The 19,607-nt window shown below is 36.6% G+C and overlaps 1 protein-coding gene across 1 annotated transcript in view; it reads right to left on the reverse strand.

Annotated features, from left to right (window-relative positions):
• Positions 1-5,228, reverse strand: part of ADGRA3 (adhesion G protein-coupled receptor A3) — a 47,102-nt gene extending 41,874 nt beyond the window's left edge. Inside the window, exon 1 of the mRNA XM_026846947.1 lies at positions 5,163-5,228. The gene's annotated coding sequence lies outside the window, so the exon portion shown is untranslated. The remainder of the gene's footprint in view (positions 1-5,162) is intronic.
• Positions 5,229-19,607: the final 14,379 nt, after the last annotated feature.

Genomic DNA, 19,607 nt, shown 5'->3' on the forward strand with positions numbered 1-19,607 from the left:
CATCTTCAAGAGATTACCTAAGCAGCAGGTGAGGATGGGGAAAATAAGTATTTTGTTAGTCTAACACTCTCAGTCTTCTTCTGAAAGAGCCAGGGCTAACAGCAATGGAGTTTCCAAAATTGAAACCAGAACTCAAGTTAGAGCAGAAAACAAGTTCCTGAATATTCATAAAATAATTTCTCTGCTCAGTAATATTCAAACAAGAAATACTGAGACTTCCTATCACTTTTAAAGACTTAAAAAAAAAAAAGTTCAGGTCCACCACTAGGAGAACTCAGGTCCATCTTTTCACAAGCTTTGCTGCACTATCACAACAAGAATTAAAATCAGAAATTGTTATTGTCTGAAAAAGTACTAGATGCTCCTATTTTTATTTAAGGCATCCAGATATCTGTAGATCGGTGCTGTAAAAACAGGAGAGAAAAAAAATGAGACTCTCCATAAATAACACTCCCTTCATGCTACACATTTTCCCTTTTCAAAAGTATATGAGTACACCCTAAAAACACATTGGTAAACCCATCATTGTTTACAGTTTAATAAATACCAAACCCTTCTTTTGCTATCTAAATATCTTATTGATTTCCATGCCTGTCTCTTCCTCTTCTCTCCGTCATGTACAATGAAAAATACACAAAGTAATCTTCCTTATTCTTGCAAAAATCAACAGGCAGCATCAGCTACCTTCTAGATGGAAAACAGCAGTTTGCTTCGATGTTGCTGGACTTTGAACAACAATATATAAAGTCAAGTATCTACTAGATGAAAAATTATATGCCATAAATTAGTTGTGAAGAAGTTACTTCAACATTTAAACTGCAGGAAACTGCATCCATATGCAAAACAGCATTAACAAAGTCAGTGGTGATTAAAATATTTAAAATTTTTGTACAGACATTTTAATTATCACTTATGGCGGTAAAGATCTTTGACCTGCTTACTGTTATTCAGCTATTATTTGAATGAATTTTTTTCCTGTAAGATTAGATGTAGACACAGCATAGTCATTTTCTACCATAATTAACAAACATTTCACCCTCCAGTAAAACAAACTATTTCTGTAATCTTATCACCCCGTTTACAAAATAATGCATTGCCACATTCTATATTTTCAGAAATTAACATATATGCACAAAGTTATTACCAAACAGATTTGAAATTCATACTTTGAGTCAGCATTTTTAATGTACTTTCCCATAGTTTGGGGGCATACAAGCAACAAATAAAATAACCTTTCCCCTTCAATAGTAACAGTGAAAAATTGTCAGATGGGGATAAGGCAAATAGAAAACATGTTTGATCAAAACAATAACCTAAAAGGCAACAATTTGTCAGCTGCAGATACCATATGCCAAAGATTATCTGAAGAACTGAAAAAATACCAGGAAGTATTTAAAAAAATGTAAATTTTCATTAATATGTCCAAGAACTAAACAGGAGAAAACAAGATGAATGATGAAGCTCTGGAACTATATTTTAGGATTCAAAAATATTCATTAAAATACAGTTAAAAACAATTACTATGAAGGTACATGTTGCTGACGTATTAAGATTGTTGGGGTTTTTTACGGCTTTGGTTAAATATATCTATACATCTAAAAACGTTCCAAAAACCATTAAGGAGAAATGACAAAAATATTTGCTATGAAGTATAATATTAAAAGAAATGAACAAACAAACATTAAATGAATACAGAATCTCTACCCTGGTAAGAAGTAATGTTAAGTGACAAAGTTACTGTCCGAAAAAACTATTTAAATGCTGACTGAATGTATTTCTTTTATCTGTTTCACCTCAAATTAAAAGTGAGGAGAAGAGAGTATCTACAAAAAAAGAAAACACTCATAAGAAAATAAGGAAGACTATGAATAGTAAGAAAAATAGCAATAAACTGTCAAAAAAGTGTAATTTTAAAGGCATGAAAGTTACCTTAGTGAACATTAAGGAATATAATTTGAAACTGTTGAACATAATGTTGGTGTAATCCAGGAGAGAATCAGTGACCTACTACATCACACAGACACACACAAGTCTATGGGACCAGATGGGATACACCCAAGGGTGCTGAAGGAGCTGGCTGGGGTGCTCACCAGGCCACTTTCCATCATTTACCAGCAGTCCTGCCTGACCGGGGAGGTCCGGACAGATTGGAAATTGGCCAATGTGACACCCATCTATAAGAAGGTTTGGAAGGATGATCCAGGAAATTACAGACCTGTCAGCTTGACTTCGGTGCCCAGGAAGTTTATGGAGTAGCTCATCCTAAACACCATTATACACAACATGAGGGACAACCAGATGCTCAGGCCCAGTCAGCATGGGTTTATGAAAGGCAGGTCCTGCTTGACAAACCTGATCTTCTATGACAGGGTGACCTGCTTATTGGATGAGGGAAAGGCTGTGTATGTAATTTACCTTGACTTAAGCAAGGCTTTTGACACCATTTCCCCCAGCATTCTACTGGCGAAAATGACTGCTCGAGGTTTGGACAATCACACACTTCGCTGGGTAAAAAACTGGCTGGACAACCGGGCCCAGACAGTTGTGAACAGAGTTAAATCCAGTTGGCGGCCGGTCACGAGTGGTGTCCCCCAGGGCTCGGTGTTGGGGCCACTCCTGTTTCACATCTTTATTGATGATCTAGACGAGGGGATCGAGTGCACCCTCAGTCAGTTTGCAGATGACACCCAGTTGGGTGGGAGCGTTGATCTGCTCGAGGGTAGGGAGGCTCTGCAGAGAGACCTGGACAGGCTGGAGCCATGGGCTGAGGCCAACTGGAGGAGTTTCAATGAGGGCAAATGCCGGGGGCTGCCTTGGGCCACAACAACCCCAAGCAGCACAGGCTTGGGGAGGAGTGGCTGGAGAGCTGCCAGTCAGAGAGGGACCTGGGGTGTTGATTGACAGCCGGCTGAACAGGAGCCAGCAGTGTGCCCAGGGGGCCAAGAAGGCCAATGGCATCCTGGCTTGTGTCAGCAATAGCGTGGCCAGCAGGGACAGGGAAGGGATCTGACCCCTGTACTCGGCACTGGTGAGGCCGCCCCTCGATTCCTGGGTTCAGTTTTGGGCACCTCACTACAAAAAGGACATTGAATGACTCGAGCGTGTCCAGAGAAAGGCAACGAAGCTGATGCAGGGTCTGAAACATGTCCTATGAGAAGCGGCTGAGGGAACTGGGATTGTTTAGTCTGGAGAAAAGGAGGCTGAGGGGAGACCTTATCACCCTCTACAACTACCTGAAAGGAAGCTGCAGAGAGCTGGGTTTGAGCCTCTTCAGCCTAGTAGAGGCCGTTCCCTCTTGTCCTGTTGCTTTCAAGTTGTGCCAGGGAAAGTTCAGACTAGATATTAGGAAGTATTTCTTTACAGAAGGGTTTTTAGGCGTTGGAATGGGCTGCCCAGGGAGGTGATGGAGTCCCCATCCCTGGAGGTGTTCAAGAGTAGGGTTGATTTAGAGCTTAAGGATATGTGTAGGTGGGAACTATGCTAGGCAAACGGTTAGACTAGATGATCTCCAGGGTCCTTTCCAACCTAGATGATTCTGTGGTGTTTAAAAGTTACTGTGGCCTTCCATTTTCTTCCATTGACTATTTATTTAGGTTTGAAAAATTATTTTAATTACAACAGTAGCTTCTGTCCAATGTCACAAAAACATTTAAGGCAGAAAAATTTACTTTTGCTGTGGTTACATAGATTGTTTTTAAATATGTCTTGCACACACACACAAAAAAAGAGATGCTCATTAATGACTAGCATATCATGCTAGTTATCCCTTCCTTTATGAAGACACCTGGCCATTAACAATTATTTACTGATGTATTAACTCCTACACCAGTGCACATAAAGTGCGTTATTTCATTCAGGTAAGATCACCGTATCATCTAAAATACTGCTTTCTCAGATCACTTTAAATTCTCCAAACATGTTGTCTTCCTTTCTTTTTCTTTTCATGAAATACGTTAAAATAACCTAAAGAATCCTTACAAATCACAGGAGTTGAATGGAAGAAACCTGGGTTCTTATGATTTTAAAGAAAATTAAGATTTGGATTCATAGAGCAAATATAAATTAAAATCTCAAACTAATTAGAGTTTCAAGTATTTCCTGTCTGAAAATGATAAGGAGTTAACAAATAACAACTGTCAGCAGATGCCTTTATTAACTAACCAAGGATGCCAAAATAACATGTAAAGATCTAGAATGCCATCACTGCTGACAACCTTGCTTCTTTGGCACAATGGTTTATTTTTAAAATAAAGCTCATCTGCAAGTGCAGAAGACTCTTCTAACATGTAGGGGGATGGAATGGTGGAAGCATTTGAATTTATTTAGCCAGGTGACTGGGATTGTAGCCTCCAAGTTTTAGAGGAAGAATAAAATACTTTTAATCCCCTGAAGCCAGAAGTTGTTTGGAACTCTTCCTAGATGTTGCAAGATGATTATGAAACTGGCTACCTTCCCAGACAAATGGCCTAGAAAAATCGTTATCTCTAAAGTTTTTGCTTGCTCCCAGGTAGATCAACCTGCCAATCCTGACCTTCTACCAGCTGGAAAAAAGCCGACTGTAACAGAAGCTACAATGCTGCTTCTTATCCCATAGATAATATATCATCTGAAAGAGAAAGTGAAAACAGGAAGTAAAAGAAGTTACTCCCATCAAACTCCCATTCTTCCTCCCATACATTCAGTATATACTGCAGTTGTAAACTAAGCAGCAGAACTGTTAAAATGTCTACAAACTTACCATGAACCTAGCCTCTTTTAGGGGGTCTAATATATCTATCCACCTGCCCTACAAATACAGAATTTTTGATAAAGGGTTTAACACTTCATAAAAAAAGAAATTAAAGAAAAAATTTTCTTTACACAAACTTGTATATTATGAGAACAACAACAACAAAGCAAATCCAGTCATTACAGCATTCCAGTGAACTTCCCATTGAAACTTCCCTAACCTCACCCAAAGGTGAGATTATCCCTTTGTGCTGTCACCTGATATTCATGAAGACAAGGCTTAACTATGTTAACTCTCAAATGACAAAAAAACCCAACAACATAAAAATAAATTAAGAATACATCTTTTAAATAAGACATTTTTGTCTCAGAATTAGTAATGAAACATAAATAGTATATAACATTTTTAAAATGAAAATAGTTTAAGTGCTTACAATCTTTCCAGAAGGTGTAATCCAGAGAAGGAACCATTCTTCAACTCTGTTATTTTATTGTTGCTCAGAATCCTGTAAACAAAATTAGAGAAAAATATTGTAGGTTTGGTAACAAAATTATTTGTTGCAGCTTACACTCCTGGTGTAAACCTTTTTGTTTAACAGCATTTGTATCAAACTATAATGCCTCATTCATTGTCTGAGGTGTATATAACACCACTGCTTAAATATTATGAAGGCAAAAAAGAGGATTTTCTATGTTATGTGCCCTAAGCACCATGCAAGCTTGTGTAATTAAAATATGAAAGAAAGTACACCCATATAGGATTATCATAATAAAGCATCAGAACTGGCATACTGGATAATGAAGTATGAAACAACCAATCTACACATTCAACATTCTGTTCTTCCGTACCCATTCTGGTTTTCAAAACCATGTAGTATATCGCCTGTTCCATTTACTCCGCTGTCACCCTCAGCCACTTGCACACTCTCCTTCACCCACATTGTGCCAGCTTTCCCAGCCATCCTTCACATTCATCCTTCTCCTCAAGACAACCTTTTTAAGACATCTGCAAATAAGCTCATCAAGCACACCTTTATTTCTATCCTTTCTTAAAGGACCACACAACCACAAATTCCCTCTTCCACATGAGTAACTGGATCAGGCCCATCTAGCCAAGTACCCTATTCTCTAATCACAGCCACCTGCAGATAAAAGTTATTCTCAAATTCGGAAATCCCTTGTACAGCTAAATGCTTCCTTACTGAGAAGGACCTGATTTCTCTACAGCTGTCACAAAAAATGCCTATTTTCCTTTCGAAACACGTAATATTTTGGCATCTGTAACACTCTTATGAAAGGTTTCACAGTACAAAGCTCTGTTCCACAAAGAATCCCTCATCACATTCATTCTGAGCACAGCTCCTGGTAGTTTCATTTGATGCTCCCCACTTCTTATACTGAAACAAACACTAATCAATCCCTACCTACTTTCTCTTTACAACACGCAATTATGTAGAAATCTAGATGGTCTCGTGCCAAATAGATTCCTATTTTGCTTAATTACTCTTCAAACAGATGTCATTTTGTGCCACCTTAACCTGAGCTTTTTCCAACTTTATTGTACTCAAAAAAATCCAAGTTAAGACCACCAGAACTGATAGTATTCAACACACTGACAAGTTACAAATCTGCATAGTGTGATAAAATTATGTTCTCTGTTACCATTTTCCTAGCAACTCCTAACATCTGATCTACCTTTACTGCTTGTACAAAAACCTGAAGATTTCTGGTCAGCTTGGTGCCCATCATTTTATATATGAAGACAGAATTGTTGTCATCCAATACTATTTTCATTTTTCTACAATGTGCTGTTTATGTCATTTTACTGCCCAGTTATTAGTTTCATAAGCTTCTTCCAAAATTCTTCACTTTACTCTCATCCTTATTACATCAAGCAACTCAAACTCTGTCAAGTGCCTACTCACACCCTTTTATAAGCCATTAAGAAATACACTGTGCATTACAGGTCTCAGACTCCACTGAGAGGGCTAACTAACCATTAACTTCCACACACACTTCTTATCCTTCAGCAAGTCAGCCGCTCATACAATGGTTTTCCATTTTATACTGACATACAATTTTCATCAAATGCCTTTAGCAAGGGACTGAGATACACCTTTTGGAAAAGCATCCATGTCTCATTATACCAACTGGATCACCTTTGTAAATATTTTGCTAATTATGAAGAACTCCAAAGGTTTGTGGGGAAGAGCTTCCCATTATAGGAAATGCAAATTTTCCAGAGTACATCTCTCTCTTTATCCAGGTATCCAATAAATTTATTATAAATGCCACTGATTTGTTTAACACAAACATCAGATTTGGAACCACACAGTTCCCCTAAACTCCAATGCACGTAAAAAAAAAGTCAACATTTGCCATCCCTCCAGTCCTCAAAAAACGAAGTTCCTTCTAAGCAAGACTTCAGACATTTATCATTTGACTTTTTCATTCCTGAGTTCTTCTAAAAGCTCTCCAGTGCACACCATCTTGTCCTGGAAATTTACACTCTGTCAGTTTGTTCCACAACTTCTGCTACAGTCATTTCAATCTCAGACAGGTCCTCTATCAAATGCATCCTGCAGATCCAACATGTCTGTGCACTTCTTCACTTATACCAATTACATCTTCAGTCTGGAAAACTACTTCCGCGCTTACAACTGCCACTAGGAGATTTCTTTCCAGTCTATTACATCTTTCAGATATCCTTTACAATAGCCATAAACCAAACACACATACACACAGAGCCCTCTTTCCTCTGATGCATGAAATTTATTATCTAATGACAAGGATTAGTACTTCAAAACACATCATGAATGAAACTAAAATGCAAAAATACCAATCTATGAAAACAGCATCATTTTGACACAACTATGAATTATATGAAGTAGTTTTCTTCTCCAGGTTTCTGGAGATTGCCTCAAGCCTCTGTGGTTTAGACAAACACAGGACAGGAATTTTTTTTTTTGTCTCAAAGCTCTGGCACCAAGTCAATCTCTCTCTCTCTCAATCTCACATACACACAATCAAGACAGCTGAATAAACTATTTGAAAAATCTTTCCATTTCCAGTCTGATGGACGGAAAGCTTGAAAATTCTTTAAATTAAAGTTTAATCATTCAAAGATAAAAGTTCTGATGCTAAAAGGAGGAGATCCAACTCCTCCTTCCCTTACAGTCATATGATATTTCTGCAGTTCATCTCAAGTCATCCCTGGTGCCCACTGCTCCACAAGCAGCTAACATTAAACTACACATTTACCTACACATTTACCCAAAGCATTTCCAAGAGATTTATATGCCAAGTGCAAATGTGTGATCAACATCGCATGCTACACGTTCAGCTAATCCCACGTGGAAAGGATGAGAAAAAAATACTTAAAGGTATACTGATAATTTGCTGTTGTATGCGTCTATAAAGCCTGTAATGTCTACTAGAGTGTCAGCTAAGAAAATCTGCTCTTGAGAAATACAGGACTAGAGTCAAATACGTTAAGCTAACTTAAAGGAATGAATGAAGGAAAATTGCCTCAGTTGTAGCTGTGATAAACTAGATGACTGAACGAATGAAACAGTATTTTTTTAAAAAACAGATGTACAAATCAAAATCTCAGGTACTCCTCAGAAGCCTACATTTATTTCAAGGACTACTTGCATCAAGGAAGGCTCAACATGTAACAAAGTGAGAATACACATTTGCAAGACTGCAAGTTTGACAAGTATGATCCTCATCTACAACTTGGAATGCCTACAAAACTAGTAAAATTCAACCAAAGCATTAAAATCACACATCCAGAAGTCTTTAAAACTACTTTTACTTCTACCCAAAGAGGAAAAGGTTTCAAGCTAAATAGTAAATATTTGTAGAAATGATAGGTACAGGTTTCATTCTGCAAACCAAATCTATTCAGAGTGAAGCACACCTTTATTTCAACATCCTTCATAGTTTCAGAAACGTATGTGGGAAGAAAAAGAAAGAAATTAAGGAGTTTATAAAAAACCTCATTAATAGTTAATGCAAACTGAACATAAGGCATTACAGCAGCAAGAAAAAACACAGACCAATTTCAGACTTATGGATAAATTAAGAAGAAAAACATGACGTTCAGAAAACATCCAAGTCAACATAAGCAAGCGAGCAAACTACAACCTTTGGTTGCACAGAAATAATTTGTATTTTAGTTATAAAAGGCTTAATCTTAAAGATGTATTGATTTTTACCTGTACTTTTTCCAGAAAAAGGAGCTATTCAAAATGGAGCAGAAACTACTTCAAAAGTAGCTATAACTGACTTGAACTAAATCTAAGCTAAATAAAATTACAGTTCTGAAAAAAAAAAAAAAAGTTTTCTGACATTGCCTGTAAAATAATAGGCCTAAAGTAGAAGTCTTTGAATATCTGTGCACTAGGTAAATTTCTCTCTGGAGTGTGATGTACAAATTATAGTCAGCCTGATTTAGTATTTTCTCTGCAGAGGTTGTTAGTTACTCAACCATAAAGGTTTAGTACAATAAATGATAGATTTTACAACACTCCATATAACCTAAGACATTTCATCACACTTAAAAATGTTGTAAGTGTAATCTTTAAAAAAAATGCAGTTTAAAACTTACTATTAATATATTTAGTCTATACATTACTTGAAGTGTTAAGGGATAGGGCATAAAACGACAAAACACAATAAAGCATTCACCTCAGTAGATGTTTTATAGTCACTTTCACAATTTCTGTGCATTAATGTACAGTAAAATGAGGGACTATTATGTACCACTTAGACACAGAAAATTATTTGTGATCAATAATAATTCTAATTTACTAGTTTAAGACCGTAATTCTTCCTAAGAGGCAAGCAATTCTGAAAATATGCAAACTCTTGCATCATTAAGAAGTTTAAAGGGAAAATGGTAGAGAGCTACAGATCTCCACTCATCCCCATCTTGTTCAACTCTCCTTTAAAAAATGTACCTGGAGATTTCATGAAGGGATTTCCATAAGCCAGTGTCACTGCTGTAACATGTACGTGTTACAAGTTCCAGATGAGGTTTTTTTTATGGTGGGCTTTTTTCCTTCTCTTAAATGATCAACAATATCTGGTTGGAACAAAAGCATTTTGCTTGTCCAGCCCTTACATGACAGAAAAAAAGATGTGGAACTCCTGCATGCAAACACACTCATAGCCACGGGAATTAACACAAAAGACTTGGAAGAAAAGGCAGCAGAAAAGTAGGTTCTAGAAAGTATTATGGACAATGTCTCAAGTCACCTTAAAACAAAACACTTCCCTCTCCTTTGACTGAGCAGAATTACTGTAGAGACAAAGAGGTAATCTAAAAACAACACACCTCAAGAAAAAAAAAAAACAAAAAAAACAACCACATAACCAAAACAACAAAAAACAACACTCCCCCAAAAATACAAAACCCACCCCAGCTTTTCACCCATTCCAAGAACACTGGTGAAATATTCCCTTGTTGAATATAGCTTGGATCTCAAAGCCCTGTTTCTATTTTGCTTCATAAAATGGCAGAAGAATTTTGCAAAACTCTGTAAAGAAACTCAACTCTGGCTCTAACTTATTGCAGAGATCTTTAGCAATAGATGCCCAGTTGCTAGCATGCAAAACAAACTATGCAGACAAACCCAAAGTCTGTCCTTTGTAGTACAGAATTTCAGCAACAGATACTAAAGGTGATGTAATAATTATTTTCTTTTTGATATAGCAGAAGAAAATAAAAAAGACTTCATTTGTTTTTACCATTAGAATAAGGTGATAAGCACTCAGTGAAGAAAGTTTTGTTCTATGAAACAATTTTGTTTTGTCAGCTGTAAAACAGCCATCACTAAGACAGCAGTCAACCAGACAAGAATTTAGAATGCATCTCTAAAGTTCACAAAATTAACCATTTTGTAGAATACTATAAAAACATACACACATCCACTAACACTACTACAAAATAGTCAAAATGGCCTCCAGGAAACCTGTACAAAGATTGGGAGACAGTGTAACTTTCAGCTGAATGCTGAAGTAGCTTCCAGAAAATTTTTTAAGAGACTCAAATAAAGAGACAGGAAATAGAAAATAAATCAGATCACTTCATGATGATGGCTGTATACTCTAAGGACTGGGAAAGTGGCCACCAGCAAAAACTGGACTAAAATAACCATCTGTACAACCAAGAAAAATGCTTTCTGTTGAAAGCCATGAACATGCAAAAAGAAATACATTTTTCGAAGTTTATCTTGCAGAAGTTGTGATTTAACAAGGATATAAACCCAGTATTTTTCAACAGTATTTTCCTTTCTAGTGAGTTACTGGTGTCAAAGGGAAAGAAGTAATAGACTGAGCAGAACATGAACAGTACTTGCTTAAACCTAAGCCTAATATGAAAACATTCCACACGTAATATATAAAGAATTATGAATCTTTTCACAGCCCCTGCAAAAGGAGACAGTATTTTCCATTTAACAAGAACAATTATAATTGAGGGAGCTTAGCAACAAAATATTTGAAAAATAGAAATTTGCAACACATAAAAGATTTCCTGTACTATTTCATTATTATGCATATTAAACAATATTAAGATTGTGAACTAAAACACTCAGAATTAACGTAATCACAGAATTAAAACTGTGTCTATTTATATTGCTCCATTTTAAACTGGGAATCTGCTAACTTTATATGGACCTTTTTTCCCCCCACACACACACAATCCCTTCATCATTCAAGCAATGATGCTCACTTTGTGACCAGTTATTAAAGATTTTTTTTTTCTTGATATTCAGTATGTGGTTATGTGCTTTATTTGTTGCCTTTAAGGACAAACCATTCTTTAAGGACAGAAATTCTTTCTTTCTAGTGAAATACAGTGCCAATCACTGGAGTACCTCAGTGAAATTTCTATGTAAAAGTACCAAGTAAAAATAATCTTAGAAGTACAGAACTGAGGTGCAAAACAGAATCCAAGAATGAGTAGCAATGTTGCTGAAAATGACACTACTATCAAAAGAAATTCTTGTGAAATTATGACCTTACCAAACCTCTCTTTCTAGTACTTATCCAGGTTTGGAAAGCCTACCTGAGAGAAAATTAAGAGGACACAGCAACATGCAGTTTCTTCCAACACTAACTCTGAGTTGCTGTTTCTAAAGCTAACCAAAACTGGTAACCTAACCCTTGTGACCATTACATTCTGGGAAGCTTGCTCCAAGTTCTCTCTCACTGCCACATCTATAGCATCTGAATTAGTTTAAGAGATGATGGTCCACTTCTTTCTGTAGTAACCCTCCTGTCTTATTCCCCTCCGCTGCCTCCTGAGTTTTCCACTTCTTACCCACCACATGTACACTTCTTAGGATTCTTACTGACTTGCAGTTTAGGTCAAGTTTTCCCTATCCCTCCAACCTTCATACATACATGCGAGTAACTCACTTCACAGGAAATACCGCAAACACACAGATGCCTAGACAGACTCTCCTAACTTAAGCTGTTTTATGGCCAATACATTCTATGTGTCATGTGACAGTAGTATTAATTATAGCATATGCTGTCTCATCCAGCCACATATGTATTTGCATTTTCTATCAGGTATAGGTGCTCACTAGAAAGTGCTTTGTCCAGACACGTTCGCAAGCACTTCTTGTCAACTGCTGGCACACAAAGATACGTTTTTCACAAAAATTGTATCCTAATCCTACATAAGTCAACAATTTTGGGGTAATTTAGCTCCCTAAACTGACTAGGCATGGAGTCAACAAATGCCAGTACATCAGCAAAGGAGGGAAATAAAAAACCTCAAACAACAAAACCAAGAAACCACCCACACATCAAGATACTGGGAAGTGAAGGTATGAACACACCAGCTCCAGTTCAGGCTACAGTTTTGCAGGCAGTTGGATGTGCATATAACTTTCCACATTCAGAGTGGGAGATCTCCTCTCCCCTGTCCTTGTTCCAAATCATCCCAGTGTCTGAAGCAGAGAGGGTGTAAGGGGACCTCCCTTCTCCAGTACAGAGCTGTAAGGTCAGCTCACTGCCACTCACAGGAACTTTAACAAGTCCACAGCCACACAGTTTTGAGGATTGGTTTAAATCAGGACAACAGCCTCTGGTATTAACAGGAAAACAACAGTTTGAGGTATTAGAATCGGTTGTTTGGGATGTCTTACTGGATACTTATAGAAATCTGAGTATAATTTGCAAACTCTGCCTGATACTAAGTTTCAAGGTAAAACCTATTCTGTAACAACATGGGCTAACTAATAACAAGTTCTTGCATCTGACAGAAATAAACCTTTATTCTCATCTCCTCAGATGGAAATAGCGCATTGTATGGACAATACCAGAAGAGTCTTCTCAGACAGTGTAATACCACTACCACTTCCTTCTATGATCCATCTTCCCCTACTGACAGCCAGTCACTAATCCTGCCTTTACTGATTTTGTGGGTAGCTGATCAATTCCCAAGAATTCTCACCCATCACCAGCTAAACCAGTTACACACACCCTTCAGAACCTTATCCGCCCTGCATTCACTTCCTCTGAAGTCCTTCTGATTTCCCATCTCCATAACCAACACATGCATTCAAAGGAATCCACACTCCCATCTCAACTCCTCCCTGACCCAGCAGTAGTTTCTGCTTTTTAATCCAATCTTACTGCCTTTCTTCACTTCCTATCAAGATCCTAATCTCCCTCCCTGTACCTCAAAGGATCTTTTTTTCCCTAGATTGAACTGATCTAGCAGAGGGCACAGATTGTACTCTTAGACAAAGCACGTAAAGACAGCACAGCCCACAGCCACCTAGACCTGTAATACTGGATACTTGCCTGGATTAATCCTAGAACACACTATCCAGTGCAGACAGAATTGTGGAATGAAGCTGCGTATTTCTGAAATTTCTTTAATCAATCTGCATTTATTATGTTTGTGGGTTTGGAAAAAAAAAAAGAAAAAAAAAAGCTCTTAGCTGGTCTGCCTTACCAAAAAGGTCAAGTTCCTGCTCCAAAAGCAACTACTCTGCAGCCCGGCCAAAACTGACTGACTAGATTGGCTCACACACACCACCAAAGCAATACACTACTCTGGGACCTAGTAGCTCTGCACCACAGTGCACTGGCAACCCCTTCACTCCAAGGCAGCTCAGAGGACAGTACTGTACTGCACCATCAGACATGTCCCGTGTCCAAAGAGGACATTACCAAAGCAAGAGTCACAACACAGTAATGCACATAAACAGTAATTAATCGATATGAGCTATCCCACTGTAGCACTCTAAAAGCAACAAGACATTGCAGTTTTCACTGTTAGACAGCCAAACAGTGAAATCCCAAGGTGAAAAAAAAATTTCCCCTATTTACTCTGCTAAAGACTAAAGATATTTAATAGATTTAATATTTTAAAAATTAATATTTGAAATTATCTCATTGCAGAAAGCAAAACTAACAAAAACATACTTTAGTTATCTGAAGTTCTTAAATTTAAAACTATTATTGCTAATGAAACGCTCAACTGTTTTTAGTCTTCGTGGATTTAGTGGTACAAAGAAAGCATTTAAACTGTATAGATTTAAAAACTATAAAGACTATTATGGTAAAGATACAGACTAAATAAGGAAGTAATGACAAATCCATGAACCTGCAACATATCTGGCCCATCCAAAGTACATATGGAAACCATTAAATTCTGAAAAATCTAATCTTGCAGGTCCATACGTGGTTTAAATTACAAAAATAACCTCTGAAACAGGAACAAACTGCAAGCAAAAAGAAATGAGACACATGTAGTTATTCATTCTTCATCACTGCAGCATAAATTCCAGTTCTATTTCTTTAACTCTTGACATTAACTTTGCCAAACTGAAACAAAACCAGCAATACCATGAATCAATAAAAGACAACAATAAAAAAGTATTAGTCCTGAAGATGAAAACTTCTCTTCCTGAGGCTAGATAGAGTGCAACACATTGAACACTTCATACTAACTAAAGGGCTAATGAACACACAAAGGCCATTGCTTATATGGATATATTATGGGGAATAAATGTATTGGGTAATTCTACATTAATATTGTGGCTTGGAGAATTAAATTAAATTGTCCTTATTAAAAAAAAAAATATGTTTGCTCTCCAGAATTTTGAAGAACTTATGTATGTCGTCCTGCCTTATTTTCAGCTCAGTATTAATCAATACATAGCTCTCATTCAGTATCTGAGTACCAGGCTTGTAACAACTGCCTACAGTTGTATCTATGGTACGGAAGACATATTTCTAATTACTTCATGTATTTAATGAAAAGTACAATAATCTTATTGTGAAAGGCACCTAAAACAATTTTAAAATGCTCTACAGAAGAAAAATCTTTAAAAATAAAGTCAGTATGCCTTGATACAATCATTATTGCATGAAGACTATTTCCAATTACAACTTACCCTGTATGTTAAAGCCATTCTCACAACACTAAAAGAAGCAAGAGAACACTGTTGAAACTTGACTGGGTATCCCAGTGGATATGTATTAACAATATAACATGATGTCTTCCGAAGCTGAACAGTTATTTAGGTAGAAGAAAATACTGCAATTTTGAAATAAGTGTGGTTCAAATTGTGACCTCAGAATTTTCTTGCAGTACCCAAATATACACAGACACATACACAATCATACCAGAATACTGTATGTATTCAATAACCCATAACAACAACCCCACAATAATTAATCAGTGTGAGAATAGGGCATACAGCAAAGCATTAACCCGATTTCCAATGTGGATTTCTATCTTCTCAAGGTAAAAGGCATACACAAAATTTGATAGATGTATACTGAATAGGTCTACTAGACTACTAGCCTAACAGAAAATACAAGCTGTCAAGAGTACCTTGAAGGTAATAATGGAATGTACTTTAAATTTCCACATAAGACATATACTATGCCTATAATTCCTGTTTGTCAATATTTTGATAAAGGACACTTTTTGCCATACACATAATAAAGAAAGGCCCAACTAAGTAAAACGGATACAGTGAAAAGTTTAGTAAAGCACCAGATCATGCCTCAAAAAAAAAAAAAAAAAAAAAAAAAAAAAAAAAAAAAAAAAAAAAAAAAAAAAATCATAAATGTAAGCCACTACACAATTTCTATTTGCTTTCTTTTTAAAACTTGGCAGGTCCTTTTTCTGTAAGAAGAAAAAATTACTCATGTAATTACATGTAACTGATGTAATTACAATGTAATCACACATTGTGATACAAGTGAGTCCTTGCAATATGAGCGACCTTTTGCTTTGCAACTTCTAGAATTTAGGAATTTTTGTTACAAACAGAAAGGCTGCTTGATATCTGGAAGGCCAAGTAAGTTTGCCTTTCAGCTGCTTAATGCATATAGTTTGACATGATTAGGAGCTGGACAAAAACTGACATTAAGATGTTGATCTCAACAGCAACCTAGTTAAGCACATTGTTGAACAGTTCTGAACATAAATCCAGGCTGATGCTCTGTCTTGTAAATGCAAACACATACTCACATGTTTCTATCAGGATATGTGGGTAAGCAAAGTTGGTTACAGACCATTAAGGCTCTCAATCCAGAAACACAATTCTTTACTAAATATATATGCTTTTCCTCTGTTTATTTAGATTCCTATTCCTATAAAATGTGTAGTTAACCTATTTGTAACAGGTAACTAAAATTCTCATACATTACAAGGATTACAACTTCAGGGGCTTGTCTTCAGTGGGATCACACATTCTCTTTCAAAGAATAAACTAATGGCTAATATCCAACAAGTTATGACATCATGATTTGAGCTTGCATCAAGAAACACAACAGCAATTGATATCTTGGACTTCTATTACAAGAGTACAGTACTTTCCTTAATTAAATGTGAATCACAGCAACAGCTTCTGTATCTACTGAAATACAGAGCAAGCCAGACAAAGCACAGAGTTACATTCAGCCAGTTATGTTATCTTCACAGCAAAAACATCTCATCTGGCTGGTTAAACTACAAAGGTCAAAGCCAACTATGGCGTTCATGTAGATACACCCTTCATTTGCATCCCAATCAGTTTTATTATATGAGACTATGAAAAAGTACCTTCCTTTACTATAACTAAACTTGAATTCACCTTGGAATTTGACCTAATTGCTTGGTAAAGCACTAGTTAATTCTACCTGGATTCTACAGGAATCTCAATTTACAGTACTGCCAGAATTCCTAATACTTATTCTCCCACAGACATCTTTCTATACTTTAATACTCTTCTTCCAGTGTTTGCTTTCCTTCCTCAATCATGAAACAAACTTACTTTGTCTCTTAGCAATTGAAATCGTTAGGATATTTTTTCTGAATTGTAACTAAAGATTTTACATAATACTGACCTAAATTGCTAGGACAATAACATGTTTTGTGGCAAACAAAGGCCAAGGCATTCTGTAAATTAAGCGACCTTGCCCAACTTATCTGTATCATTGTTAACCACTAACTACAATGGTTTGTAACAGAAGAACCTGGCGAGAATCCTCAGATGCTCTTCATTTATCCTAGGTTCCACTACTACTCTTATTTCCTCACCTTTTAGAGACTTGTCCTCAAGGATACTGGGGGGGGAATAATTGTAAATGCTAAATGCACAGCAGCTGATTTACTGAAAGTCTAAGAGTTTGATCAGTGATAAGGATAGAATCAGGGTTTCTAAAATTAATGTAACCACTTCATTTGCGTCATTCCTAGCTCACTTAGAAAGAAAAAAGTTATATAAAACTATATAGGTCCTTCTATTTAAAATTGGTTTGTTTAAAATAAGAATCAACATAAAAGAAAATTAACTGAATTGAAATGCAGCTGATCTACACAGCAGTGATCTATTTTCAGCTACTTATCTCTGCAGCGATCCACTAATCCAAAAAGATATAACAGAACTAGTACTTATCTTAATAGAAGAATCCCACAAGAATCAAGATTCAAGATAACTCAGGGGAGTTTGACTCTATCAGACAACCTTCCACTATCCACCAAGTACTGCAATTCTAAGTATCAGCTTGGGGGGAAAAAAAAAAAAAAGTAATTCTTGGTAAAAGATTAGATAACGATTAACCCAGCCACTAATAATCAACATGTTAGTGAAATGGCACTTGGAAACACACTCTATAAATCACAAAAACTTTCTAACCAGGTTAATAGGGATTCAATAAAAAAAAACCAAAAAACCCCTCTCTCCTAAATACGGAAAATCATGCCTCGAGAGTCAACAAACTTGAAAGATCCTGAACCACAATTATTGTGTCCACTCTCTTAGAAAAAAACAGAAGCATTAGCTTAATAATCTTTGCCTCATATTTCAGTAAAATTTCAAAGTGTGTGTTCATATTTATTGCATCAACACAGTTATGATACTTAGTACAAAGAACAATTAAAAACATTTACATACTATAACAATTGTTTCTTGCTATTAAAAGTTTTAAAGGGGAAAAACAAATATTTTGGAAGTTAAGAACTTTAAAGGCCAGTAAAACTGAAAACAATTAATTAGTGTATGTAGATATGCTCTAGATACACTCTAGATAATGAAGGAGTATAAAAATCAAGATGAAAGATGAACCATTCTTCCAATTTCTTCTGTCACTGCAATTATGAACAAAGGCCCATTCACAGCAAGGCTGCTGTGTTTGAGATCTGCTTGTCTTCCATAGCAATCAGAGCTATGTCTCCAAGTTTTCTGAACCAAAAGACTCCTCCAGTCAACTTCAGCATATCAGCCATACTAACATCTACTTTTATCAAAATTTTAATGGATAATACTATATTCTTAACTTAATCAGCTGCAAAGCATTTGAGGCTAACAAAGACTAAAATGATTTGCTGATCAAGCAGCCATCACCACCTACTTTTTGCTTTTTCTTTCTACCTCAGAAACTTCACCTGTGAATACTGCTGGTCACTTCTCACAGGTAAGTTAAAATACTCTCTGAACCCTTGCAGATTGCCAAGTGAGAACTACTTCAGCCTTAATCACCTCCCTGGTTTTGGCTTTCCCTTTTCTTATAGGTCTGGATCCATGCCTATGTTGCTGACCAAGTGCACACCTCACTACGACCTCCTGAAGGAAGCCCTTCCTTGGTGGTTCAGTGCTGTCGAAGTTCACAAAAGCAAGGAGTTGGACTGTTACTCCCATGACATAACTATATACATTCTCTGCTTGTTAAACTCGTATTAGTAGATCTTTCAAACCTGTGATTTCTAGTTAAATAGATAAATATCTTCAGCTAGACCCCATAATTCCGTTTCTTTTAATTGTTTTTCTTGCATACCACTTGGTTGCATTTGAGTCTTCCTACAGTACCACAGGCACTCTAAGGAAGGGACAAGGGTTCCACTTTTAGGACCATCACACCAGTGAAATACAGTGCTGCTGGTGTCCTTGTCTATGTCAGGGAGGGTGGACTAGATGACATTTAAAGCTCCCTTCCAACTCAAATCACTCTGTGAATATATAAACTTCTATGTGAGCAGATAATGTCTCGCAAAGATGTGCACACTCATGTCGAAGTAAATAGCGACATATTTCTTACTTTGGAATAAGTTGCACATCCTGTTTGAAACTTGTTATTCAAATGGATGAGCTAGGATGGCCTCCACATAAAAAGAGCACACCTACTGCTATATGGAAGTAAACTGACCTTTTTTCCAAAGAAAAAACAAATCCATTTGGCTGGTTTTACTGCAAGCTACAATAAACAAGTAGCTGTTCGCTACCATAAAACTTCTGGCCCACCCAGCCTACTGCTCATGCTCTCAATTAGTGCTCGGTTGTTAGAACTACCTCAACGCACGGTACTCCAAAGCCGAGTTTCTTCTGGGACAAAAAAAAAAAAAAAAAAAAATCAAA

This window comes from Athene cunicularia, assembly GCF_003259725.1.
Source record: "Athene cunicularia isolate RWA chromosome 4 unlocalized genomic scaffold, athCun1 chr4_part1, whole genome shotgun sequence".
NCBI lineage: Eukaryota > Metazoa > Chordata > Aves > Strigiformes > Strigidae > Athene > Athene cunicularia.